The sequence below is a fragment of the Oncorhynchus mykiss genome, chromosome 22 (assembly GCF_013265735.2).
Source record: "Oncorhynchus mykiss isolate Arlee chromosome 22, USDA_OmykA_1.1, whole genome shotgun sequence".
NCBI lineage: Eukaryota > Metazoa > Chordata > Actinopteri > Salmoniformes > Salmonidae > Oncorhynchus > Oncorhynchus mykiss.
The window spans coordinates 37,716,552-37,744,241 of record NC_048586.1 but is presented as its reverse complement, the minus strand read 5'-3'; the positions used below and the strand labels follow the sequence as shown (position 1 = coordinate 37,744,241).

At 43.8% G+C, this 27,690-nt stretch overlaps 1 protein-coding gene across 2 annotated transcripts in view; it reads left to right on the top strand.

The window, feature by feature from the left end:
* Nucleotides 1–20,774: 20,774 nt before the first annotated feature.
* Nucleotides 20,775–27,690, top strand: part of LOC110502101 (diacylglycerol kinase beta) — a 147,053-nt gene continuing 140,137 nt past the window's right edge. For both annotated transcript variants that reach the window (XM_036959240.1, XM_036959239.1), the window contains exon 1: nucleotides 20,775–21,314. The gene's annotated coding sequence lies outside the window, so the exon portion shown is untranslated. The remainder of the gene's footprint in view (nucleotides 21,315–27,690) is intronic.

The window sequence follows — 27,690 nt, the reverse complement described above, 5'->3', positions numbered from 1 at the left end:
GGAGCCCACTACTGTTTGTTCAGCTTATCCAGGAAGACAAATATAGGGATTTAGCAGTATATTCCCCTGCCAGCTCCTGGTTTTTCTGAACTCAATGAACCTTGCCTCTGTGGTGGAAAAGAACCTAAAGCAAAGTGATCAATGGCCTCTGCATAGATTACAGTGTACGGTGCCATGGCCTCTGCATAGATTACAGTGTACAGTGCCAGGGCCTCTGCATAGATTACAGTGTACAGTGCCATGGCCTCTGCATAGATTACAGTGTACAGTGCCATGGCCTCTGCATAGATTACAGTGTACAGTGCCAGGGCCTCTGCATAGGTTACAGTGTACAGTGCCATGGCCTCTGCATAGATTACAGTGTACAGTGCCATGGCCTCTGCATAGATTACAGTGTACAGTGCCATGGCCTCTGCATAGATTACAGTGTACGGTGCCAGGGCCTCTGCATAGATTACAGTGTACAGTGCCAGGGCCTCTGCATAGATGACAGTGTACAGTGCCAGGGCCTCTGCATAGATTACAGTGTACAGTGCCATGGCCTCTGCATAGATTACAGTGTACAGTGCCATGGCCTCTGCATAGATTACAGTGTACAGTGCCATGGCCTCTGCCTAGGTTACAGTGTACAGTGCCATGGCCTCTGCCTAGGTTACAGTGTACAGTGCCAGGGCCTCTGCATAGATTACAGTGTACAATGCCATGGCCTCTGCATAGATTACAGTGTACAGTGCCAGGGCCTCTGCATAGATTACAGTGTACAGTGCCAGGGCCTCTGCATAGATTACAGTGTACAGTGCCATGGCCTCTGCATAGATTACAGTGTACAGTGCCAGGGCCTCTGCATAGATTACAGTGTACAGTGCCAGGGCCTCTGCATAGATTACAGTGTACAGTGCCATGGCCTCTGCATAGATTACAGTGTACAGTGCCATGGCCTCTGCATAGATTACAGTGTACAGTGCCATGGCCTCTGCCTAGGTTACAGTGTACAGTGCCATGGCCTCTGCCTAGGTTACAGTGTACAGTGCCATGGCCTCTGCCTATGTTACAGTGTACAGTGCCAGGGCCTCTGCATAGATTACAGTGTACAGTGCCAGGGCCTCTGCATAGATTACAGTGTACAGTGCCATGGCCTCTGCATAGATTACAGTGTACAGTGCCATGGCCTCTGCCTATGTTACAGTGTACAGTGCCATGGCCTCTGCATAGATTACAGTGTACGGTGCCATTGCCTCTGCATAGATTACAGTGTACGGTGCCATGGCCTCTGCATAGATTACAGTGTACAGTGCCATGGCCTCTGCCTAGATTACAGTGTGCAGTGCCATGGCCTCTGCCTAGGTTACAGTGTGCAGTGCCAGGGCCTCTGCATACATTACATTTATAGTATATGCACTTAAATTACACAGCATATATTTAATTGCACTTAAATTGCTCTTCCAGATAATCCTGTATGTTTATCTATCTGAACAGTGTCAATTCTACTGCTGGCTGACCTAACTTGCCAATACAATGTGTCATATAATCATAAATTAAACTGTACTTTGGCGTCTAAAATAGAAATGCATATGTGAAACAGTCTGCACTGACTCCACACAAAAAACACATAAACATATGTAGGCAGGCACACATAGGCACACATAGGCACACACACACACACACACACACACACACACACACATTAAATAATGGCGCCGAAGGGAATTGATGCTGTTTTACGGGCTCCTAACCAACTGTGTTATTTTGTCTGTTTTTTTCTCATTGTTTGGAACTTATTTTGTACATAATGTTGCTGCTACCATCTCGGGGCAGGAGGTAGCCTCATGGTTAGAGCGTTTGGCCTGTAACTGAAAGGTTGCTAGATTGAATTCCTGAGCCAACAAGGTAAAAATATGTTGTTCTGAACAAGGCAGTTAACCTTCTGTTCCTAGGCCGTCATTGTAAATAAGAATTTGTTCTTAACTGACTTGCCTAGTTAAATAGAGGTTTAAAAAAGTATACAGTGCCTTGCGAAAGTATTCGGCCCCCTTGAACTTTGCGACCTTTTGCCACATTTCAGGCTTCAAACATAAAGATATACAACTGTATATTTGGATTTTTATTTGGATTTCATGTAATGGACATACACAAAATAGTCCAAATTGGTGAAGTGAAATGAAAAAAAATACTTGCTTCAAGGAATTCTAAAAAAATTCAAATGGAAAAGTGGTTTGTGAATATGTATTCACTCCTTCGCTATAAAGGCCCTAAATAAGATCTGGTGCAACCAATTACCTTCAAAAGTCACATAATAGCTAAATAAAGTCCACCTGTGTGCAATCTAAGTGTCACATTATCTGTCACATGATCTCAGTATATACAGTGCCTTGCGAAAGTATTCGGCCCCCTAGAACTTTGCGACCTTTTGCCACATTTCAGGCTTCAAACATAAAGATATAAAACTGTATTTTTTTTGTGAAGAATCAACAACAAGTGGAACACAATCATGAAGTGGAACGACATTTATTGGATATTTCAAACTTTTTTAACAAATCAAAAACTGAAAAATTGGGCGTGCAAAATTATTCAGCCCCTTTACTTTCAGTGCAGCAAACTCTCTCCAGAAGTTCAGTGAGGATCTCTGAATGATCCAATGCTGACCTAAATGACTAATGATGATAAATACAATCCACCTGTGTGTAATCAAGTCTCCGTATAAATGCACCTGCACTGTGATAGTCTCAGAGGTCCGTTAAAAGCAAAGAGAGCATCATGAAGAACAAGGAACACACCAGGCAGGTCCGAGATACTGTTGTGAAGAAGTTTAAAGCCGGATTTGGATACAAAAATATTTCCCAAGCTTTAAACATCCCAAGGAGCACTGTGCAAGCGATAATATTGAAATGGAAGGAGTATCAGACCACTGCAAATCTACCAAGACCTGGCCGTCCCTCTAAAGTTTCAGCTCATACAAGGAGAAGACTGATCAGAGATGCAGCCAAGAGGCCCATGATCACTCTGAATGAACTGCAGAGATCTACAGCTGAGGTGGGAGACTCTGTCCATAGGACAACAATCAGTCGTATATTACACAAATCTGGCCTTTATGGAAGAGTGGCAAGAAGAAAGCCATTTCTTAAAGATATCCATAAAAAGTGTTGTTTAAAGTTTGCCACAAGCCACCTGGGAGACACACCAAACATGTGGAAGAAGGTGCTCTGGTCAGATGAAACCAAAATTGAACTTTTTGGCAACAATGCAAAACGTTATGTTTGGTGTAAAAGCAACACAGCTCATCACCATGAACACACCATCCCCACTGTCAAACATGGTGGTGGCAGCATCATGGTTTGGGCCTGCTTTTCTTCAGCAGGGACAGGGAAGATGGTTAAAATTGATGGGAAGATGGATGGAGCCAAATACAGGACCATTCTGGAAGAAAACCTGATGTAGTCTGCAAAAGACCTGAGACTGGGACGGAGATTTGTATTCCAACAAGACAATGATCCAAAACATAAAGCAAAATCTACAATGGAATGGTTCAAAAATAAACATATCCAGGTGTTAGAATGGCCAAGTCAAAGTCCAGACCTGAATCCAATCGAGAATCTGTGGAAAGAACTGAAAACTGCTGTTCACAAATGCTCTCCTTCCAACCTCACTGTTTCGAGCTGTTTTGCAAGGAGGAATGGGAAAAAATGTCAGTCTCTCGATGTGCAAAACTGATAGAGACATACCCCAAGCGACATACAGCTGTAATCACAGCAAAAGGTGGCGCTACAAAGTATTAACTTAAGGGGGCTGAATAATTTTGCACGCCCAATTTTTCCGTTTTTGATTTGTTAAAAAAGTTTGAAATATCCAATAAATGTCGTTCCACTTCATGATTGTGTCCCACTTGTTGTTGATTCTTCACAAAAAAATACAGTTTTATATCTTTATGTTTGAAGCCTGAAATGTGGCAAAAGGTCGCAAAGTTCAAGGGGGCCGAATACTTTCGCAAGGCACTGTATTTATGACTGAAAAGGGTTTCTGGATATCAGAACAGCGATTACTCACCTTGAACTGGACGAAGTCTTTTCTTTAATGAGTCCAACGTGAAGGATATACTGCTTCTCCAAGACCAGGCCCAAATCCCCGTCATTTGCGTGTAGAAAAGATGGAAATACAAGGGGCGGAGATCGGAGTGACTTGTGAGAATTCGTAGGCGAGTGTGTAACCCGCATCTACCATCCATTCTATTGGCCAACGTGCAATCACTGGAAAATAAACTGGATGATCTTCGCTCCAGACCTTCCTACCAACGGGGCAGAGTCGTGGCTGAATGACGACACGGATAATATACAGTTGGCTGGGTTTTGTGTGCATCGGCAGGACAGAACAACTACGTCTAGATAAGATGAGGGGTGGGGGTGTGTGTCTATTTGTCAATAACAGCTGGTGTGCGATGTCTAATATTAAAGAGGTCTCGAGGTATTAATTGCCTGAGGTAGAGTACATCATGATAAACTGTAGAGCACACTATCTACCAATATTTTTCATCTATACTTTTCATCTATATTTATATAAATACATGTAAACTCAGTTTTTCACAATTCCTGATATTTAATCCTAGCAAAAATTCCCTGTCTTAGGTCAGTTAGGATTACTACCTTATTTTAAGAATGTGAAATGTCAGAATAATAGTAGAGAGAATTATTTATTTCAGCTTTAATTTCTTTCATCACATTAATATTTGGTAGCATTGCATTCAAATTGCTTAAATTAGGTTAAAAGTTTTGGGTAGCCATCCACATGCTTCCCACAATTAGTTGGGTGAATTTTGGCCTATTCCTCCTGACAGAGCTGGTGTAACGGAATCAGGTTTGTAGGCCTCCTTGCTCACACACACTTGTTCAGTTCTGCCAACAAACGTTCTATGGGATTGATGTCAGGGCTTTGTGATGGCCACTCCAATACCTTGACTTTGTTGTCCTTAAGCCATTTTGCCACAACTTTGGAAGTATGCTTGGGGTCATTGTCCATTTGGAAGACCCATTTGCGACCAAGCTTTAACTTCCTGACTGCCTTGAGATGTTTCTTCAATATATGGGGTGGCAGGGTAGCCTAGTGGTTAGAGCGTTGGACTAGTAACCGAAAGGTTGCAAGTACAAATCCTCGAGCTGACAAGGTACAAATCTGTCGTTCTGCCCCTGAACAGGCAGTTAACCCACTGTTCCTAGGCCGTCATTGAAAATAAGAATTTGTTCTTAAGTGACCTGCCTAGGTAAATAAAATTAAAAAATATCCACATAATTCTCCTCACTCATAATGCCATCTATTTTGTGAAGTGCACCAGACCCTCCTGTAGCAAAGCACCCCCACAACATGATGCTGCCACCCCCGTGCTTCCCGGTTGGGATGGTGTTCTTTGGCTTGGCCCCTTTTTCCTCCAAAAATACCGATGGTCATTATGGCCAAACAGTTCTATTTTTGTTTCATCAAACCAGAGGACATTTCTCCAAAAAGTGTGATGTTTGTCCCCAAGTGCAGTTGCAAACCGTAGTCTGGCTTTTTTTAATGGCAGTTTTGGAGCAGTGGCTTCTTCCTTGCTGAGCTGCCTTTCAGGATATGTCGATATAGGACTCGTTTTACTGTGGATATAGATACTTTTGCACCTGTTTCCTCCAGCATCTTCACAAGGTCCTTTGCTGTTGTTCTGGGATTGATTTGCACTTTTGCCACCAAAATACATTCATCTCTAGGAGTCTCCTTCCTGAGCGGTATGACAGCTGCGTGGTCCCATGGTGTTTATATTTGCGTACTATTGTTTGTACAGATGAATGTGGTACCTTCAGGTGTTTGGAAATTGATCCCAAGGATGAACCAGACTTGTGTAGGTCTACAATTTATTTTCTGAGGTCTTGGCTGATTTCTTTTGATTTTCCCATGATGTCAAGCAAAGAGGCATGGAGTTTCAAGGTACGCCTTGAAATACATCCACAGGTACACCTCCAATTGACTCAAATGATGTCAATTTGCTTCTAAAGCCATGACATAATTTTCTGGAATTTTCCAAGCTGTTTAAAGGCACAGTCAACTTAGTGTATGTAAACTTCTGACCCACTGGAATTGTGATACAGTGAATTATAAGTGAAATAATCTGTCTGTAAACAATTGTTGGAGAAATTACTTGTGTCATTTACAAAGTAGATGTCCTAACTTTCTTACCAAAACTATAGTTTGTTAACAAGAAATTTGTGGAGCGTTTTTTTTTGTGGAACGAGTTTTTTTTACTTCAACCTTGTGGAAGGCTACCCGAAACGTTTGACCCAAGTTAAACAATTTGAAGGCAATGCTACCAAATACTAATTGAGTATATGTAAACTTCTGACCCACTGGGAATTTGATGCAAGAACTACTTTTATTCTGACTAACTGACCGAAGACAGGGAATCTTCACTAGGATTAAATGTCAGGAATTGTGAAAAACTGAGTTAAAATGTATTTGGCTAAGGTGTATGTAAACTTCCGACTTCAACTGTATGTAATATTACTCACCTCATATGTAAATACTGTACCTTATACCATCTATTGCACCTTTCCTATGCCACTCGGACATTGCTCATCTAGATATTTATATGTACATATTCTTATTCCATTCCTTTAGATTTGTGTGTATTAGGTAGTTGTTGGGGAATTGCTAGATTACTTGCTAAGTTTTACTGCACTGTCGGAACTAGAAGCACAAGCATTTCGCTACACTCGCATTAACATCTGCTAACCATGTGTATGTGACCAATACAATTTGATTTGATTTGAATTAATTCAGTATCCACTCCGCTCGTTATAGAATTGGATGGTCATTAGGTTCAGATGGGAATTTGAAAAAAATGTAGGCGGACTAAATCTATTTCCTGTTGAAATGTGGTAATTCTCAGAGAGAGGGAGAGAGAGAGAGAAAGAGGTAGAGATGGAGAGAGGGAGAGAGAGAGAGAGAGAGAGAGAAAGAGGTAGAGATGCCGAGAGGAAGAGAGGGAGAAAGGGAGCGAGAGCGAGAGAGGGCGGGAGAGAGAGTGGGAGGGAGGGGGAGCGGGGAAGAGAGAGAGAGAGGTTCAGCAGGAGAGAGAGAGGGAAATGACAATGTGAGAAGTGAGCACTCTAATCAGAGAGAAAAATTATTAACATCGGTTGTAACAAGATCCCATTAGAGTGGACCCATTAGAGTGGACCCATTAGAGTGGACTCGTATCAGGCCAGAGCAGGATTCAATCATACAGGTAATCTACTCTGGATGTGTGGCTCACAAGTGTGTGTGTGTGTGTGTGTGTGTGTGTGTGTGTGTGTGTGTGTGTGTGTGTGTGTGTGTGTGTGTGTGTGTGTGTGTGTGTGTGTGTGTGTGTGTGTGTGTGTGTGTGTGTGTGTGTGTGTGTGCTAGCCAGCCCAAAAATTACAATATATTATTTCCCCCTTCTTTTCAAATGGACAATCATAGTTCCAGCCAACAACCGTACAGGGTATCAGTTCTAATGCACTGTGGTGAAACCACAGGCTAAAGTCAGCTGTCTGGAGATGAATACCCCAATATATTCTGTTGTATTTTCCCTGCCAGCCATGGGTAGGTGGCACAAATGGAGCATTAAAAACTGCTGAGACACTGTGATCCAGGAGGAAGACAGGCTGGCAGAGCAGTGCCAAGGTTTCCCACACATAGCAGAGCCTACACAGTACACACCGCATCTGTCATTCGCCTCATCGTGATTAATTTAAGAAATATTTGTGGATGAATTCTTTAGGATAAACGTTCTCGTATGTGTCTTCCATTCTGGTCATTTACATTTTAGCATGATTGCCACTGCAGAGTAATGGCTCCAGTGGGTGTTTGGTTCAAATCCCAAGTAGAGTGATTTTTGCCTTGTAGTTTTTATATAGCTGTAAAATAATATTGGCATAAAATCAACATTTTACAGCCATATTGTCAAGGTTGTGTGTACTGGTGGCGGAGTCAGATTCAGGAGAGCAGAGTGTTGTGAACAGGCACACACTTTATTCAGAATGGAGTGAACTAACAGACGGACGCAAACTGTGTCAAAACCTCCAGAAAAAGGCAAAAGTGCAAAGTGCGAAAAAACCCTCACCAAAGCTAATGTACCAAATGAACATACAACGTGCACAAACACGGAAACACAGCCTGGCGCGTCACAATAACCACATAACAATAAACAATTTCACACAAAGACATGGAGGGGAACAGAGGAATAAATACATGAAGTGTGATTAGGAAATGTAAACCAGGTGTGCAGGGAACAAGACAAAACAAATGGAACAATGAAAAATGGAGTGGCGATGGCTAGAATGCCGGTGACGTCGACCGCCGAACGTCGCCCGAAAAAGGCAAGGGGCTGACTTTGGGGCAAGTCGTGACACTTATACAGCTGGCATGAAACTGTGTGCTTTACTCCACTGCTGGGATTATCAATGGTTTCATAAATTCATGATTAGAATCCAAATGTAAAAAAAATAATTGAAAAAAAATAGCAATTGATCATGTATCTACCCTTCCTCTGGAAGTGATTACCCAAATGCCATCATGTTTATTTGATGTTGATTGGCTGGCAAGGCAGCCCGATCATGGTGCAAGAGTGTTTATATAATTTGGTAAACTACTTGATGGGGTTTTTAATGACTGCTGTTTACCAGGCTGACCAGATGGCTCAAAAAAAGACAGAGAAATTAAATGACACTTTAGCTTGAGTGCATGTGTCTCTTCTGTCACACAGTGTGTTTTAAAGACCATCTGCAGCCATATTGCCTTTTAGAGGAGTTGAAGCATGTGACCCACACTCAAATATGATGAAATATTATTTTTTGATCATGGAACTGTTATTCCTTTATAAACCTTTCCTATACCATGAAGCTTTTATGTATGTGTATATTGTGGGTATGTCAATATGTTGTGTACATAATAGCTGTATAATGTTAAGATGTCCATCCATGAATCTACTGTGATGTTTGATTAGCGTTCGTCATGGTTTTTCATATTTTCCTGGTTTTATAGACGTGCAACACATCGCATCGTTAGTCAAGTGTCCGTCCACTGAGATGTTTGCCAGAATGTCGGCCTCCTCCTTCTCTGCTCCGCCAAATCCAGGGAGATTACCGTTGTTATGGTTATGATAGGTTGCTGATGTCATCCAGCCAGGTTGTCGGGTTGGACAAATGTGGGCAGTGTGACTCCCCCTCCTTTCCCTCCTCCCCGTCCGTTTCCTCTTCCTTCTCCCCCTCCGTTTCCTCTTCCTTCTCCCACCCCGTTTCCTCTCTCTCCTTCCCCTATTCCCTTCTTTCCCTCCCTTATCCAGTGAGGAAACCAAAACATCACCGATGGGCTGGCTACCACGTCATTGATAAATAGTAAGGTGATTTAAAATGAGATTCAGATTTTGCTGTCTTCCTCTTCATCTCTGTCTAACATTATTAATATTATAAGTCATGACAATATGAAGAATTGGAAAAACAAAACAAGTGGATTGTTTGGGGTGAATTTCTCTCTTGTTTTCCCGCCTCCCTTTGAATTGGTATCCATAACGAACATTGGAAGCATGGAAATCACGTTATGGCCATATATACTGTAATGGGAGGGCTGGACAGACAGGGTGCATATTTATTAGGGGGCAGCAGGAATACATCAATACTTGTAAGTGAAAACACAAGAACGTTTTCCTAGGATGCTTTTCTAACCAAGGGCGTCACGCTTGTTTGGTTACCATTCATTTGGACATTAAACCAGGCAGTTCATCGTCCATCACGGCTCACCGTATTTTTCCCCCTTGTAACGTGAGTCTTGGTATATGATTGATTGATTTGATTTATTTTATTATTAAAGTGTCATGCATCTTCAGGATGCCCAGCCCACATGGGCTTATAAGATACTGTATTTGCTGTAGCAAAATAAAATGATAATGTCTATACACTGGGTATACAAAACATTAACAACATCTGCTCTTTCCATGACAAAGACTGACCAGGTGAATACAGGCGAAAGCTATGATCACTTATTGATGTCACTTGTTAAATCCACATCCGTGTAGATGAAGGGGAGGAGACAAGTGAGACATAGATTGTGTGTGTGTGCCATTCAGAGGTTGAATGGGCAAGTCAAAATATTTAAGTGCCTTTGAACAGAGTATGGTAGTAGCTGCCAGGCGCACAGGTTTGTATCAATAACTGCAACGTTGCAGTCAAAAGTTTGGACACACCTACTCATTCAAGGGTTTTTCGATTTTCTACATTGCAGAATAATAGCGAAGACATTAAAACACTGAAATAACACATATGGAATCATGTAGAAATTGCCCAAAAAAGTGTTAAACAAAGTAGCCACTATAAGGGCACAAGGCGGGACCCATACGCAGACACAGGAGGCAGATGGTTGAGCTCCAATATTTATATTACACAAGGGATTGGCAAAAGGCAGGCTGGGTACAGGCAAGAGCTCATAAACCAGGTCAGAGTCCAAACAGAACAAGGCGTTAGACAGGCTCGAGGTCAAGACAGGCAAGGGTTCAATAACCAGGTCAGAGTCCAAACAGTACAAGGCGTTTGTCAGGCTCGAGGTCAGGGCAGGAAGAATGGTCAGGCAGGCGGGTTCGGTGTCAGGACAGGCAATGGTCAAAACCAGGAGAACTAGGAAAAAACAGAGACTTGGAAAAAAATAGGAGCTAGGAGATAAACATTGGTTGACTTGGCAAACAAGACGAACTGGCACAGAGAGACAGAAAACACAGGTATAAATACACTGGGGATGATGAGCGACACCTGGAGGGGGTGGGGTCAAGCACAAAGACAGGTGAAACAGATCAGAGCGTGACAGCCACCCTTTGCCATTGATGACAGCTTTGCACACTCTTGGCATTCTCTCAACCAGCTTCAACTGGAATGCTTTTCCAAAATACTTGAAGGAGTTCCCACATAAGCTGAGCACTTGTTGGCTGCTTTTCGTTCACTCTGCGGTCCAACTCATCCCATCCCATCTCAATTGGGTTGAGGTCGGGTCATTGTGGAGGCCAGGTCATCTGATACAGCACTCCATCACTCCCCTTCTTGGTCAAATAACCCTTACAGAGCCTGGAGGAGTGTTGGGTCATTGTCCTGTTGAAAAATAAATGATAGTCATACTAAGTGCAAACCAGGTGGGATGGCGTATCGCTGCCTAATGCTGTGATAGACATGCTGGTTAAATGTTCCTTGAATACTAAATAAATCACTGACAGTGTCACCAGCAAAGCACCCCCACAACATCACACCTCCTCCTCCATGCTTCATGGTGGGAAATACACATCCGGAAATCATCCGTTCACCTACTCTGTGTCTCACAAAGACACTGCGGTTGGAATCAAAAGTCTCACATGTCCATTGCCCTGTGTTTCTGGGCCCAAGTAAGTCTCTTCTTATTATTGGTGTCCTTTAGTAGTAGTTTATTTGCAGCAATTCGACCATGAAGGTCTGATTCAAGCAGTCTCCTCTGTACAGTTCAAGGTTGAGATGTGTCTGTTACTTGAACCCTGATCTGATTCACCTGTCTTTGTGCTTGTCTCCACCCCTTCCAGGTGTCACCCATTTCCCATTATCCCCTGTGCATTTATACCTGTGTTCTCTGTTTGTCTATTGCCAGTTCGTCTTGTCTCGTCAAGCCTCCCAGCATGTTTTTCGTACTTTCTGTTTTCTTGAGCTCCTGTTTTCTAGTTATCCCAGGTTTGATCATTCTGCCTGCACTGACCCTGAGCCTGCCTGCCGCTCTGTACCTTATAGACTCTGCCCTGTACTACCGAGCCCTACCTGCCCTTGACCTGTCATTTGCTTGCCCCCTGTTTATATAGTAAACGTCCATTATTCGAACTGTCTGCATCTAGGTCTTTTCCTGATAGTATGAACTGGCAATGACAGTCCCAGCAGACTCGGACCAGCTCCGCAATGCCGTCTCCTCCCAAGGAGATACCATTGGAAGGCACGAGGAGTTGTTTCATGGTCTTATGGAAGGTTTCCAAACCTTAGCATAACGCCATGACCGCGCATTGAATACATTGTTGGAGCAATTCCGCGGGTTGTTTGTTAGGCAGCCTACCACGACAGTAACCTCCCAGCCCCTCAGTAACCCGGCTGTTAGCTGAGCGTCTCTCCTGACCAGCCTTGCTTCCAGAGAAACCCGCTTACCTCCCTCGGAAAGCTTCGCTGGAGAGTCTGGAACACGTCAGGCATTTCTCTCTCAGTGGTCCATCATCTTCGAGCTGCAGCCTCCTCCTTCTCCTCAGACTGCTCGAAGATAGGGTACCTCATCATGCTGATGTCCGGGAGGGCTCTCGCCTGGGCTATGGCAGTGTGGGAACAACAGTCTGCCGTGTGCTTCAGTCTGGAGGAGTTTGTGGCGGAGATGAAGAAGGTTTTTTTGATTCTCCGTTGTCTGGGAGAGATGCTACCCGGAACTTACTCCAGCTTCGGCAAGACTCCTGCAGTGTGGCAGAATATGTTGTGGATTTCTGCACACTGGTTGCCAAGAGTGCCTGTAACCCGGAATCCCTGTTTGACACATTCCTGCACGGATTATCGGAGGAAGTTAAGGACGAGCTAGCAGCCCGGGAAATGCAGACTGATCTCGACACGCTACTCGCCCTGACCATCCAGATCTAAGGGCAGCTAAGGGAACGTAGGAAGGAGAGAAGGTCCGATTACGGTCCCACTCGCCCGGCAAAGGATTCCACCTCGCCTCAAAGGCATCCCGGAAGTCCACCGAAGTCTATGTTTCCGAGAGAATCCAAGGCTACCTGAGTTTCCCCGGGAGTCTCCGAAGTCTGCCGATTTGCCTTCTCCCAAGCCGATGCAACTAGGCAGAGCTAGGTTTACACGTTTACACAGGCTTAACATAAAGAGTTGTCTGTATTGCAGAACTACTGGTCATTTCGTTGCCATACCTGTCCACTAAAAGACCAGGCTCACTGGTAGGGGCGGGTACTCAGTTGGGCCATACGGAGATCTTTCCTGCTGTGGGGGAACCAGTCAAAATCTCTCCAGGTAAAATATCTCTGTTTTATGGACACTACCCTGGTGTCAGAGCTGGGTATCCCCACTCAGTTCCTCTCCATTCCCATGGATGTAAGAGCGCTGGACGGTCGCTCTATAGACAGGGTCACCCACAATACCACCCCCATCAACCTGCGAGTGTCAGGGAACCACAGCGAGGCTATACAGTTCATGCTTATTAAGTCTCCTCAGGTTCCTGTAGTATTGGGATTATCTTGGCTCCAAAACCCTGCACCCGTGTATCGACTACCGAGGCCTCGATGACATCACAGTTAAGAGCTGCTACCCGCTACCCCTCATCTCCTCGGCCTTCGAGCCGCTCCAGGGGCTTTAGACATTACAGAGTAAATTCAATGGACCAAGTAATCTCTCTCTCTCCAATCTCCTATCTCCTATCTCCTCCCCCTCTCTCTCTCTCTCCCTCCCTCTTTCTCTCCAAGTCTCCCTCTCTCTCTCTCTCCCCTCTATCTAAGCATTGTTTGTGCATGTTAAGGTTGTCCTCAGGATCGGGTATGTTTTGTATGGGGTGCATGTAAAATGAAAATGAAGTGGGTTGATTTGAATGTCAAATTTGAGGAAGTACCCACTGTCATTACATTTTGAATGTCAATCCCATTTCAATTCAATGCATTCAGGAGGAAGTCTGGTTAAATACTTCCCTTCAGTCTATTCTTATCTGCCTGGCTGTGGTTGTGTTGCAGGACTGCCCTCTTCAATTTTGTCCTTGAAAAGCCAGGTGCAGCTTAACGCAGTAATTCAAAAGTGTGTTTCAGGAACAGATAAAAAACTATCTACAAGACTACATGAAGACTGCATGATACAACAGGGGTGGAAAGAGATAAAAATGCTGTGTAGTACTATTGTTGCACCTGCTACAGATGAGGTAGCAGCCTTCTAAGAACTGTCCCCTCCCCTCTCTCCCTCTGTTCTCCCCCTCCCTACCCCTCCCCCTACACTCAAACTCTGTTTCTCTTTCCACCTCCACAACACCGGCCTCTCAATAAACAGAAGCATCTTCAGTTCAGTCACTCCATGCAAATATACACAACCCACAAACCCCCAACAGAGGTGATTAAGAGAGGAGCAAACTCCCTGGATGGTCTGGATGGATTCTTGGCTGCTGTTGCAGCCAAGGTGCTAGTAAAAACAATACGAGGATCTGTGGAAAAAGCATTGATATGATTTAACCTACTGTAACTAATCAAGGCCCAACACTATGCTTTGTTACATTACCAGCTAAACAAAAATCACTCAGTGGGTTATTTTTTACATTGGACTACCCACACAAACAAAACAATGATAAAACCTGAGGCAGAATGGGCGATCTCACCAATCTGATAAGCAGTGCCACATGTAAATGTGGGTGTTTTGTTACATGTGATGTTTTTGTCATGCACATTATAAAGTGGTGAACCAAGTGTCAGCAACACCGGTTAAACCAGTCATAAAGCTTTACAGTTGCCCCTCCAGATGCTTTATCTTGAGTCTTGACAACCTCAGCAATATCGAACCAATTGCATTTTTATTAAAGATGTACTATTTTAAACTTGGATGTTTAATTATTAAGAAGCATTCAGGAAGGTTGTCAGGATAGGGCTATTGACCTATAGTAAAGACACAGAGTTATTAGAAGGAATATATATTTTTAATAGGAGTTATTATGAGGCACTAGCTACTCTATCTATGGAAGGAAGGAGATGGGGCTTGGCTAAGTAGGCCTTCCTGGACAGTCCTGCATGACACCTATACTTGGAAAAGCGCTATGTCTTCTCATTAGTGTTGGGTAGGCCGTGTGTGTGTGTGTGTGTGTGTGTGTGTGTGTGTGTGTGTGTGTGTGTGTGTGTGTGTGCATCCTCCCCAGGGACACAGGATTCCCTATAGCCAAAATAATTAGTGTTACAGATGTTTTAGATGCATAGATGGGTTTTCTGTCAGTGTATTTGTGTCCCAATTGATGTAAAGAGATTTAGCACTACCATTTACAGTATGGCTAGTTTAATCGGTTTGAATACATTAGTAATAGTGTACATTAGAATACAGTGTTTCTTGTTTCTAATTTCTCCAAGCAGGTTTTTGGAAGAGATGGTATGTTAAACTAAAACACAAAGTCAATGTTTGACACACTAAAGCATAAGGGTGAAAGTTGTCTTTCTATGTTGTTCCAACATTTCCTGTTGCTGAAGGATTATTTTCCTGCTGTAGCAAACTGGCTCAAATTAAGATCCTACATCTGTACTTTCCCTGCTAGATGATCACACAGGACGGATGGGTGTCCAGAGAGGCTCAGGGTGTCTCTAGCCGGAGACAACAGGTCAGGTCTCCTGGAGTTTCCACACCGCATTGGAGGACATTGCTCTCAGTTTTTAATTAGTGTTACAGGGTAAGATTTTGAGACGTTAATTCAGACTGTCTCTGTGTTTTGGCTTTTGAATGCAAACTGCTCTCTGGTATTTATCTCATTTCAACACGCACGCACACACACACACACACACACACACACACACGCACGCACGCACGCACACACACACACACACACACACACACACACACACACACACACACACACACACACACACACACACACACACACACACACACACACACACACACACACACACACACACACACACACACTAACAGTTTTATGACCCCCTAGCATAGCTTCCTGTCTTTCTAGCCGTCCTGTTCCCATGGGGCGTCCCGGGCCCTGGCTGCTCGATATGCCAGATATGGATCTGCAATGTATCTGCATGGCTGGGGCCAGACTGGCTCGTCATTCTGCTGGGAGACTCATGCGTTATCACTGGCAGAGGCATGGGCCTACTCTGGTGGGGGATACACGTGTTGTTGCACGCATAGACGGGCTGGCTGACAACTTCACAATGATGCTCGTGCATCGATAAGGCAGAAAGCCGCGTGGTGTTATGATTCTGAATAGTCAGATCCCACTGGGCACACACTGGTTCAATCAACGTTGTTTCCACGTAATTTCAATGATATTGCATTGACCCAAATGGAATAGATGCTGAATTGACATCTGTGCCCAGTGGGATAGATAGAAACCATGACAAGAAGCTGCCATGTGGGGAATCCTAAGTGACTCGTTTCAGATAATTGTATAATGTTCTTGATACCATGTGTTGTTTTAAAGTGTTTTGGCTCATGTCGTGTCTATGCTAATATGGCAAAACATTTGCTAACTAGCTAACCAACTAGCTAACCAACATTAAGTGCTCATTGTCCAAATGCACATGTTTTCAATAAACATTTGGAGACTAAATATAGTTTACATGTTGTCAACAATCTAAGCCAACCCTGTCTGTTTTGACCAATAATTGTGCACACTTCAGTTTGTTTGCTAAACAACCAACCATTAATAGACTCCCAAATTCCATCTGGACACGCCCCCTCTGGACACGCCCCCTCTCCTTTCCATTTACAGCACCAGAACTTCCTCTGCTAATCACCATTTCTCTCCTCTGGTATATAACTAAGCAGCTTGTTTAACCTCAGTGTATGTTCAGCGTTTATGGTGGCATGGGCGGCCCAATCCCCTACCTTTTGTTGTGCGTGAACTGACTCAATTAAGTACCTTGTATTGTGTAATTGTAATAAATAACCTGTGTACATTTATGTTCGTCAGCTCATATCCTATGTTTATCATAGCTTGTGTATTACTATATCATGTTGCCATAGATATTAAATGAGTATTCTAATTCTTGTGTGAAGCCTACTTTATATGATCCAGTTGTTAGTTCTGGCAATGGTCAGTAATGTATGCGAATATGTTATGTCTGCCCTATCTACCCTCCAGAACCACCTCTGAAACCTCACTCACCAACCATACAAGCCATTTAATATCTGATCCGGTTTCCTTGTGCTGCGCCATTGTTTGTCAGTTAGTAAATACCTTGAACCGGAAACCTTGTCTTCAAACAGCATTCCTGCATTATTACAGATGCACCATAGTGGCAATATCACTCTTCAACCTCGCCTAACACACACTGTAGTCCTTTTCTTTAAATGCATTGATTTGACTTGATTTCACCTTGTAGAACTAAGCAATAATACGATATGAATGCACAAACCCACGACTACTGTACAAACAAAAGCATCCCATGTCTCCCTGTACACACTAAATGTACCAATTCTAAGATGGCCCCTTTTCGCTAGATGGTGGATTCTCACATCTACCAGCCCATGGGACTTTTAGGAGAGGGTTTCCCCAAACTCGTTTTTTTTTCGTCCTAGCATTACACAGCTGATTCAAATCATCAAAGTTTGATGATGAGTTGGTTATTTGAATCCCCTGTTTAGTGCTGAGGCAACAACCAAAATGTGGACCCAGAGGGAGCCCCAGGACAGAGTTTGGGAAACATTTAGATGACCTACACTTGACCGTCTGACTGAACCCTCCTCCTCCAGGTCGGCTCTCTCTGTGGTCCAGTCAGAGCTGTCAGGGAACCACGCTGTTCTACCGTGTGTTACTGGGATAACTAGAGATCTTTGTCACAGTCAAACCCCCCTGATCTGCACGGACACACACACACGCACATTTTCAACGCACGCATATACTGTATGTATGTGTATACTTTACATAAGCACGCACATAGGATAAAACATGCAAATCCACACACAAGACATGACATTCACTGTGCAGGAAGAAGCACAAGGCCATAGATCAACAGTATGTGTAGGGAACATAGGGATTGTCATGCTCGTTGTATGGATGAGACCAAGGCGCAGCAGGATGTGAATACATCTTCTATTTTAATGAGTATCACACCACACATTTTAATGAAACAAAGATCACTTCAACAAACGTGTAGCTATATCGAATAAGTGCAGACACAAGCAACTAATACATAGATAATCACCCACGAATTACCCAAGGAATATGGCTGCCTAAATATGGTTCCCAATCAGAGACAACGATAAACAGCTGCCTCTAATTGAGAACCAATCTAGGCAACCATAGACATACAAAACACCTAGACTAGTAAACACCCCCATGAACATACAAAAACCCTAGACAGGACAAAAACACAACAAACCACCCCTTGTCACACCCTGACCTACCCAAAATAATCAAGAAAACAAAGATAACTAAGGTCAGGGCGTGACAGGGATGATGCACTGTTCTCCAACCCTGTTTCTGGAGAGGTTTTCACACCAACCCTAAACTAGCGCACCTGATTCTAATAATTAGCTGGTTGATAAGCTGAATAAGGTTAGTTACAACTGGGGTTGGAGCTAAAAACCTACAAGAGGGTAGCTCTCCAGGTTCAGGGTTGGAGAGCCCTGGTCTAGGGACACACAAGCCCTGGTGTAGGGACACACAAGCCCTGGTGTAGGGACACACAAGCCCTGGTGTAGGGACACACACGCCCTGGTGTAGGGACACACAAGCCATGGTGTAGGGACACACAAGCCCTGTGTAGGGACACACAAGCCCTGTTACAACAGCTGCAGGTTCCTTTCCCAACTACTGAGCCTTTACGAGTATCACACCACACTGACTGCACAATGAATCAGACTGGTCTTAAGCACGAGTCTGCTACTCCGCAGCATGCACTTTGTTGTCAAGTAGTAGTATTGTGTGTGTGACTTAGAAAACAGAAACAATATTAATTGTTAAATGAAACTGTGTGGTTTCTGGTTTGTGATGTTGTCGGTGTTACACACTGGAAATAAAGAAGAGAGACTTGAGAATAGGAACCCGACAGGAAGTGAAACAGCATGTTACAGAGAGAAGCCCTGCAGAGCCCTGTCTCAACTACGTCAAACAGCCACTATTATGGACAACATCCACAGGGAACACACACACACACAAAGATATCCCAATACATATATCCATTGTCACATATGTCTGTATATACGTTTTACAGCTGAATATTTATTTTCTTATATGTATAGTACATCAGGTCTGTTTATCCGGTTCTTGTTCTAGACCTCAACCCATACAGTAGTTGGTTTTGACACCCTATTCCCTATATTGTGATTAAGTGCAGAATAGGGTGCCATTTGTGACGCAGGCCATGTGAGCTCCCCAGAGCAACTGTGTGTTGTGCTTTAGAGTGGGTGTTGCGGGGGAGGCAGGTGGTCTCTGCTTAGTGCGGTGACAGTTCTGTAGCATTCTGAGAAAACCACCTTGTCAGCCACGCCTCCCAAAAGGACACCTTCCCAAGACGGTTAGACAGTTAAAGGTCGTCAACCACCGAGTCTGCAAACACACCCACACACACACCCTCATTAGGCTGCGGGAGGTTAGCTGGATCGTGAGAGAGTCTTGAACAGCACAACTGTGAATCATAATTGATTCATTTGAATTTATAGAATCATAAAAGTAGCAGGCCACTCAAACATTACAAAATGGTTGAAGATACAAAGACTGGAGGTTTATATCCATTGTCCTCTTTGGCATTACTCGATTCAGTTAAAATCAACAGGGAGTACCAATTACAAATAGGAACCATTTACAGCAATTCCAACCGCACAGGGGGGCCTGTTTAAGTCTCCTTGTGAAAGAATACCCCTAGGTTTACCTAACAACTTCAATGACTAAATTATCTGAACAGAGGTAAAAAATATAAAAGAATACTTGGGAATTCATGACATATAGTAAGATGAAGAAACAGTACTCTGAGCCGCAGCTCCATACTACTCAGACACAGAGAACTGATACTACTGTGTATACTGGTTGTTGGGTGGCGTGGGGTGTGTGTGTGTGTGTGTGTGTGTGTGGGGGGGGGGGGGGGGGGGGGGGGGGTCCGTGGGTGGCTTTTTACCATTTCTTTAGATCCTTCATGTCTAAATCATTGGCAGAAAAAAGTTTGGTCCAAATCAGAATATTGAATATTATATGAATCCTATAAATTAAAATGGCCAATTTGGATGCAATCAATTCGTGTAAATTCTCCAGAGGTCAAATTATATTTAGACAAAATAATGTTGCAGGAATGCTTGAAACAATATCAGAACAATCTGACATGGTGGGTGTCAAAATCCTCTTTCTTGTTCTTTTTGAGGCGGAACGACCCAGAGGAGAGCTATACTGTAATTGCAGTTTTTGCCAAAAAATAAAGACCGAAAGAAAGTACAAGCCAGACAAAAACGGTCTGCTTTTGATCAGGCAGGAGGGGCGGAGCACTCTGGAGCTATTTTTATCCCTTTTGTCTACCTCTCAAATGAAGCAATGGACTGTTGGTATTACTAAAGCCCCGTACATCAAGCTCCCTAACGCTACAGAAACAGGAGATGGGCTCCTGCCCAATGGGTCCTTCTGATTGGGACAAGGTTTTACTTAGGGCACCCATGGCATAGGGCTGTTCACTCTGTCTGCTACTGCTCTGCTACTGCTCTGCCTGGTGCTTGGCATTATGCCCCCCCTGCCTGCCCACGGATACTTTCAGGCCAACGTATCACTTTAGGTCTTGTTTTGTTTGGATTACAAAGGTATTGTGTTTATTTAATGAATCTGAACAAACGTTCAGTTTAAGATTAATTGGCAAAAATGCAGTAAAAAGAGATGGCTGTATAGAAAAGTCAGAGATAGAATGAGAGGGCCAATACATTAATGGCATGTTTAGACTTTTGTAAGAAAAAACTAACACACAGGATGTTGTGTGGGTGGGTAGTAGGGGGGGGGGGAAAGAGAAAGAGAGAGATGAGCTTGATTGGTTTACAAGGGAGGGGGGTCGGAGGCACTGTCACAAAACAGTGTTGATGAGAGAGATATAAAGAGAGAGAGAGTGAGGGAAGGAGAGAGGGTGATAGAGAGATTGGGAGTGTGAACAGCTCAATGTAAACAGGCTGTCAGAAAATAAAGTGCAGGGACATTGTCACCCTGCAGAGGCTGGGAAGAGAATCACATAGTATCTGCAGAGCAACACTCACCAGGGCAGAGAGCGGGAGAGAAGAGAGGGGGAGGGCAATGACCAGGGAGAGTCCACGACAGTGAGAGAGAGAAAGAGAGAGCGAAAGCAAGAGAGAGAGAGAGAGAGAGAGAGAGAGAGAGAGAGAGAGAGAGGGAGGGAGGGAAAAAAGGCTTAATTAATTCAGGCTGATGGGAGGGAGGGATGTTGCTGCCTCTACCATGGCTCCAGTGCCTGTGCTGTGCCTCTCTGTGTAGCTGGAGCGGTACTGTGTTGCTGTAGCTGCTGTGAGAGGCTGCTCACTGCTCTGCCCACGGGGAAAGCGAGACCCATGCCCCGGCCGGCTTGGAAAGGACTCCCTATCAACCCATACTGAAAAAAGCATCAAACACAGGGATGGGCAGAGGTAGGAGACAATCTATGTTTCACTCTCTCTCTCTCTCTCTGATGATGTCGCTGTGTTCATTTCTGTTTCTCTGGTTTATTTCTCCTGGTTTCTCTCTCACACTCTCTGTTTATATCCCCGTTTCTCTCTTTTTGTTTCTCTCTCTCTGTTTCTTTCTCTCTCTGTTTCTTCATGTTTCTCTCTCTCTCTCTTCGTGGAAGATCATTCTCCATTGATCATTGCTTTCTGACCAGGCTTTGGCAACTTTCTCGCTCTTCCCATTAGTACCTGTGTCACTGGAATTTGTGTGTGTGTTTATTTGTCCTTCCATGTCCTTTCACTTTCAATCTTTCTGTGTTATCCTACATGTATAGCAGCATGTTGATAATCTGGTTGTTGTGGTCAGTTTCTTAGTGACAATGTGTGGGCTTGTGCTGATTGTGGATGTGATGGATGTATGGGGGAGATAATCAAACAAGGATCCTCGGCCATTCCACTGAACTCACCCTTACTGTCCTTTCTCTCAGACACATTGAGACGGATTTAAGTTGACGATTTATTTCTTATGCTTGCTGGTGTGAGAGACACAGTCATGTTTTCAGACATATTTCTAAACTGTCTATATATATATATATATACACACACAAACGTGAATCAACAGCACAGCATTTTTGTCAAAGTTAATTTCCCTTGTGTTGTCTGAATAGCTGAATAGTTCTCATAAAAAGATTAGACTCCAGCACATTTTCACACGCGCAAACACATGTAGGACATTCTTGAGAGAGTTCATTGATAGCTGTCATAGATTATCAGTCCTCTCCTCCGTGTGTCAAGGCTGCTGCCAACGTTTACCTTGAGTTGTGCTCTCTCTTTCTCTCTCTGTCTCTATGTCTCTCTCTCTCTCTCTCTCTCTCTCTCTCTCTCTCTCTCTCTCTCTTCTCTCTCCATACCGTGTGATTCAGGCACCAGACTTTGATTAATCTCAAATCTGCACTCTTAATTACGCCTCATCATCCGATTACCAAAAGCAATGGTTATTCAGGCCCAGACAGGACGTCTGATTCACAGGCTGGCCAATAAACAATGAAGGATGCTTCTGTTCTAGTACGATGCGCTCTGAGTGAAGACCTGCCTGAACGAGAGGCTCATTCACCACTAGCTAATTGACTATGCTGCTCACCTTCTCAGAGCTCAGACAGAGCGAGACTGGAAAATTGGAGGGTGCACGTGCCTGTGAGTGAGTGCTTGCGTACATGCGTTTGTTATGTGTGCATGGATACTGGTAGGAGTGTCCATAGTGCCACTTAGATTCATGTTTACATCCACCATAAAGGGAGGTTGTCAGGTTTCTAATAGCAGGTAGTGGTCGAGGACGTGAAAAGATGTGGGATGATGACTGACATCCCTCTGTAGCCATGGTGGACAGCTTGGCCGCTCCTGCTTCGTGACATGGAGTGAGAGAGGATCAATAGACCAATAATAATCTGACGCAATTGTTCCATGGGATTAACATGACCATAGGTTGCCTCCAGGTGATTGATCACTAACAGAAATCTCCATGTCAAATGATAACCTACTCCATATGTAGTGTACTATATTTGATTAGTAGTGCTGAGCAATTAGTGCTTTTTGAGGTCTGTTCGGTTTTTCTATTTCAGTTTAGAATTATATATATTTTTTTACATTAAATGCACTGTGCATTATGTGGGTTGAACGCTGTAACAACCCAGAATTAAACAATTAATACAAGTCCCATGATGGTAGTGACTGCCCATTATGGCTTATTACTTACAGTATTAACCATCATTTACTTTAATAAAATATTTCAGTTGTTGTGTATATTACATTTGTTATATTTGATGACTTTATAGAGCTGCTGCCTATGATATCTGAAAAAAGCACTATTTTAGTAGTTCATCAAAGTAAATTAGGCCAACTTTTATGACTGCTGAATACCAACTATAAATCACTAAGGTTATCTATTTCAGGTATAGTTACCTCACAAAGAAATCTCTCTCTCTCTCTCTCTCTCTCTCTCTCTCTCTCTCTCTCTCTCAATTCAATTCAATTCAATTCAATTCAATTCAAGGGCTTTATTGGCATGGGAAACATGTGTTAACATTGCCAAAGCAAGTGAGGTAGACAACATCTATCTCTCTCTCTCTCTCTCTCTCTCTCTCTCTCTCTCTCTCTCTCTCTCTCTCTCTCTCTCTTTCTAGCTCTCTCTCTAGCTCTCTCTCTAGCTCTCTCTCTAGCTCTCTCTCTAGCTCTCTCTCTCTATCTTTGTCTGCCCCACATTAACCTACCATAGCAGGCATAAAAGAAACACACAGACCGGACAAGTAGGCTGGCAGTGGATTATGGTCATTGTAGTTAATTGCCACATTTTCTTCACTGAACTATGTAGAATACTGGCCTGTTGGACGCTACAACTCCCGACTAAACTCTGCAAAAAAAGAAACGTCCTCTCACTGTCAACTGCGTTTATTTTCAGCAAACTTAACATGTGTTAATATTTGTATGAACATAACAAGATTCAACAACTGAGACATAAACTGAACAACTTCCACAGACATGTGATTAACAGAAATGGAACAATGTGTCCCTGAACAAAGGGGGGGGGGGGGGGTCAAAATCAAAAGTAACAGCTGCATTAAGTACTGCAGTGCATCTCCCCCTCATGGACTGCACCAGATTTGAGATGTTACCCCACTCTTCCACCAAGGCACCTGCAAGTTCCTGGACATTTCTGGGGGGAATGGCCCTAGCCCTCACCCTCCGACTCAACAGGTCCCAGACGTGCTCAATGGGATGGAGATCCGGGCTCTTCCCTGGCCATGGCAGAACACTGACATTCCTGTCTTGCAGGAAATCATGCACAGAGCGAGCAGTATGGCTGGTGGCATTGTGATGCTGGAGGGTCATGTCAGGATGAGCCTGCAGGAAGGGTACCACATGAGAGAGGAGGATGTCTTCCCTGTAACGCACAGTGCTGAGATTGCCTGCAATGACAACAAGCTCAGTCCGATGATGCTGTGACACACCGCCCCAGACCATGACGGACCCTCCACATCAGCGTTACACCGAGTACAGGCCTCGGTGTAACGCTCATTCCTTCGACAATAAACATGAATCTGACCATCACCCCTGGTGAGACAAAACCACGATTCGTCAGTGAAGATCAGTCCAGTCCTGTCTGGTCCAGCGATGGTGGGTTTGTGCCCATAGGCGACATTGTTGCCGGTGATGTTTGGTGAGGACCTGCCTTACGAGAGGCCTACAAGCCATCAGTCCAGCCTCTCTCAGCCTATTGCGGACAGTCCTAGCACTGATGGAGGGATTGTGCATTCCTGGTGTGACACGGGCAGTTGTTGTTGCCATCCTGTACCTGTCCCGCCAGTGTGATGTTCAGATGTACCGATCCTGTGCAGGTGTTGTTACACGTGGTCTGCCACTGCGAGGATGATCAGCTGTCCATCCTGTCTCCCTGTAGCTCTGTCTTAGGCGTCTCACAGTACGGACGTTGCAATATATTTCCCTGGCCACATCTGTAGTCCTCATCCCTCCTTGCAGCATGCCTAAGGCACGTTCACACAGATGATCAGGGACCGTGGGCATCTTTCTTTAGGTGTTTTGCAGAGTCATTAGAAAGGCCTCTTTAGTGTCCTAAGTTTTCATAACTGTGACCTTAATTGCCTACTGTCTGTAAGCTGTTAGTGTCTCAACGACCGTTCAACAAGTGCATGTTCATTAATTGTTTATTGTTCATTGAACAAGCAACTCTGTGGAGTTATTTGGATTTTTACGAATTATCTTTGAAAGATAGGGTCCTGCTTCTTTTTTTGTTGAGTTTATATCGTACAGGGTTTGATCTGATTTATCTCCATAGAGAAATGGGGAAATGTGCGCATTGAGCTCAGAGAAAAAAACTAAATGGAATTAAAATTATTGAGCCGACTTTGGTCAATTAGTTGTTAACAAAAAACAAAAAATAACAGCACTGTTGATTGGAGCCCTATAAAAGTAGTGCACTGCGTAGGAAATAGGGTGCTATTTTGCGATTCACCCAAAGACAAGGTAAAAATCTGTCGTTCTGCCCCTGAACAGGCAGTTAACCCACTGTTCCTAGACTGTCATTGATAATAAAAAATAATACATGTTCTTAACTGACTTGCCTGGTAAAATATATATATATTTTTTTACTGCTGCTCTTTAATTATTTGTTATTCTTATCTCTTACTTTTTTGGGGGTATTTTCTTAAAACTGCATTGTTGGTTAAAGGCTTGTAAGTAAGCATTTTACTGCATTGTTGGTTAAAGTCTTGTAAGTAAGCATTTTACTGTATTGTTGGTTACTGTATTGTTGGTTACTGTATTATTGTATTCGCCGCAAGCGATTTGATTTGATTTGATTAAGCCCAGCTATCAGAAAAGGCAAAGATGTTCAGCTGTAACCATTGAATTAGAATGAAGTTCTTTGTCCATTATAGTATTTTTATTTCTATGGTTATAGCCAATCATCTCTGCCTTTGAATGGGGAATGCTGTTCTACTCATTTGAATTCTATAGCTCGAACTATAACTGTATTATATATATCTTGGTTAACATATTGTTGCTTTCTCTCTTGGGAAGTGTATTAACGGTCCAAGGTCAAGGGGCTGTCATATTAAGATAATAGTATTGTAGATAATAGCAGTAAGTTAAGGGTAATTGGACAAAATGATACATTGGAGCTGTCCAGAAGGGATAAGGAACAACCAGAGGCTAGGGATGTGAACAGGCCTAGTCTTGCTTGCCCATGCATGGCCTTTAGTATCTAGTACAGTACACTGTAGCTTGGCTTCACCACCGCCACGACACGCACGACTCCACCACTTAAAACCAATCCCCTACTGTTGCCATAACACCCAGCAGCCCCTCCATAAACACTGGTGGTATTTCTGAGGCTTCCTCCCCAGGAGAATAGAAAGCCCTAACAGCCTAGTGGCTGCAGAGCACTGCTGCTTGCTCAGCTGAGGTGGTGTACAGGGGGGAGAAAGCTGAATAAAAACACTCAGACTAAACGGTGTGTGATCAGGAGTTGGGAAGACACTAAATACAAGATGCTATTTAGAGAGATGACAACATTGAGTTGTGATTACATGGATGACAGGGGGCAACTCTATTTGGGACAAGGAAGAGGAAAGTGTGTGTGTGTGTGTGTGTGTGTGTGTGTGTGTGCGCGTGTGCGTGCGTGTGTGTGTCTGACTGTTTGCATCCTGTCTGAAGTGCCGACAGACATAACAAATCATGGGCAAAACCATTTATGAGCAAAGTTCAAGCTCCCTCAGACCAGAGCCCCAAGATAGACCATGCCCCAGTTCTCTCATTAGACTAACAGGAGATTAAAGATTTGACTTGAACTTTGCCCTTGGTCTGTACCCCTTTCCTCATAACGTGTCACTACATCAAATGAAATTCATTCATCTCAAACAGCATCCAGTAAGTAGGGAAAGTTGAAGTACATTTCATGGTGTTAGTAATGGTTAGCTACAGTGCATTCGGGAAGTATTCAGACCCGTAGATTGTTTCCACATTTTGTTACGTTACAGCCTTATTCTAAAATTGATTTTTTAAAAAAATACTCAGCAATCTACACACAATACCCCATAATGACAAATGTTTGCAGCATTGAAGGTCCCCAAGAACACAGTGGCCTCCATCATTCTTAAATGGAAGAAGTTTGGAACAACTAAGACTCTTTGGCCGCCTGGCCAAACTGAGCAATCGAGGGAGAAGGGCCTTGGTCAGGGAGGTGATGAAGAACTCGATCGTCACTCTGACAGAGCTCTAGAGCTCCTCTGTGGAGATGGGAGAACCTTCCAGAAGGACACCCATCTCTGCAGCACTCCACCAATCAGTGTGGTAGAGTGTCCAGATGGAAGCCATTCCTCAGTAAAAGGCACATGACAGCCCGCTTGAAGTTTGCCAAAAGGCACATAAAGACTCTCAGACCATGAGAAACAAAATGCTCTGGTCTGATGAAACCTAGATTGAACTATTTGGTCTGAATTCCAAGCGTCACGTCTGGAGGAAACCTTGCACCATCCCTAATGTGAAGCATGGTGGTGGCAGCATCATGCTGTGGGGATGTTTTTCAGCGGCAGGGACTGGGAGAGTATTTAGAATCAAGGCAAAGATGAACGGAGCAAAGTATGGAGAGATCCTTGATGAAAACCTGCTCCAGAGTGCTCAAGACCTCAGACTGGGGGGAAGGTTCACCTTCCAACAGGACAACGACCCTAAGCACACAGCCAAGACTATGCAGGAGTGGCTTTGGGACAAGTCTTTGAATGTCATTGAGTGGCCCAGCCAGAGCCTGGACTTAAACCTATTGAAACATCTCTGGAGAGACCTG